Source organism: Galeopterus variegatus, unplaced genomic scaffold (genome assembly GCF_000696425.1).
Source record: "Galeopterus variegatus unplaced genomic scaffold, G_variegatus-3.0.2 Scaffold11454, whole genome shotgun sequence".
Taxonomy (NCBI): Eukaryota; Metazoa; Chordata; class Mammalia; order Dermoptera; family Cynocephalidae; genus Galeopterus; species Galeopterus variegatus.
The window spans coordinates 32,213-34,143 of NW_007737565.1; the positions used below are offsets into that span (position 1 = coordinate 32,213).

The 1,931-nt window shown below is 42.6% G+C and overlaps 1 pseudogene; it reads right to left on the reverse strand.

Annotated features, from left to right (window-relative positions):
• Window positions 1–239: 239 nt before the first annotated feature.
• Window positions 240–1,627, reverse strand: LOC103610642 (annotated as a pseudogene).
• Between the last annotated feature and the right edge of the window lie 304 nt (window positions 1,628–1,931).

Sequence of the window (1,931 nt, forward strand, 5' to 3'; positions counted from 1 at the left end):
ATAACAGAAGTGAAATTTTCCTAAAAGGAAGTAAATATTCACTATGCCTCCTTCCAAAGTAAATTACACCAAAGAGAAGAAATCTACATGGACTGAGACACTTTCTCAGTCCATGCAAATAAAAATAATTTTTTATACATGCAAATAAAAATAAATTTCATGTTGTCTAAATATTTAGAGTTATACAGTTAGAAATATGTAATTCGACTTTTACGGACAGGTCAAGTAGCAGAAGTAAGTTAGCAAATCATTTGAATTGGCTGTCTATGTAGGGGGCAGGGCTTATTTCTTTCCTCTAGCTTCTTTGCACGTATAAAGCATGCTATAGACGTCCTGTTCTGCCATGGACAATGCAACAACCATGCTTAGGTCGACCTTGGCAAATCACACAAGGTTCAATGGCATTACGGGGGAAACTAGATTCTGTACTTTCTACTTTGTCTTGTATTTCTTCCCTCTCAAATTCTTTGACATCTTCTTGGCTGCTATAAATAATGCTAGCAGAAGTTGATGGCTGAGAATAGTCCTCACTTGTGACTGAGAGGATTTTGTGATTTTTATCATCATTTTCTTCAACACATGAATCTTTGGAATCATTCACTGTAGTTTTTTTTACAATCAGGAACATCAAAGCCCTCTTCTGTTTCTGCTGAGTTTTCTAGTTTGACTTTCTCAGGGATTTCCTCTTTAGCTCTCCATTTATTTTCAGGAAGCCAATTCTCACTAAGAACCCAACGTCTGTTGCAAATGTGGTGAAAGTGGAGGATTCATTTCATTGCATGAAGGACACTTCCAATAGCCAGCTAAGGAAATTTCAGGATTTTCTTCAAATGTGTCTGTGTCACTGTCCCCTGCCTGATACACAGTAACTCAATACACCCCATCATCTTCATCTGAGAGTTCTTCTCCTTCACTAAGGCTACAATCTTCTGAAAGGAGAGATTCAACTTCACATTCTACACTAAATTGATCTGAAACTGAATCCTGATCCAACCAATCACCTGAATGTTCACTTACACCAGCGTCAAGATCAGATTTGACCGAGTCCCTGTCCACTCAGTGCTCCTGCTTCTTTCACCACACTTCTCCCTAATTACACACGGAGCCAGGATTTCATCAAAGGAAAGGGGAATACTGTCAGATCTGTGGCGCTTTCTGTGTCGTTCACCAGATAACGCATCTGTCTCACTGATTGCTCATTCACCAGATAATGCATCTGTCTCACTGATTGCTCCCTTCTAGATGAGGCAGACAGTGTAGAAACCAAATCTGAAGATGAAGGTTTCTCTTCCTGTAGCTCTGGCACAGGGTGCTTTTGAGTTCACCAGATAACGCATCTGTCTCACTGATTGCTCCCTTCTAGATGAGGCAGACAGTCTAGAAACCAAATCTGAAGATGAAGGTTTCTCTTCCTGTAGCTCTGGCACAGGGTGCTTTTGATCACTCCCACCTGCAGAGTGACATCGGTTCTCACTCACAGATGTGCCCGAATCTGATGGTTCCTGTTGATTGACTACTAGCAAGTTTCTGTAGATCATTGTATATGTTTTCCTGTGCTCTTTCACAGAGAACTTGGCACTCCAAACAAATTTTCTAGTGTTCCATGCCTCCTGTCTCTGATGCCCATCTTACAGCCAGGCCACTGCCAAGGCTGCTCTGACTCTGGACAGGTGAGACCTGACAGCTCCTCACCTCTGGACCTCCACCAACCTTCACTGGATGCTGTGCCCTAGAATCATGGACATCCACCTACAAATCCTATGTGTCTGATGCAATTCTCTGAAGTCTTCACCCTCTGCCTCCATAGCTGGAGTTTGCCCTGCTCTTGGTTACTTTGCTCTCTGGCCAGAATGGGGCTGTCCTCTCCCAGCACCATCTGCTTTGTGGATCTATTGCAGGCACATAGCAGCTGCCAAATCTACCCCATCATT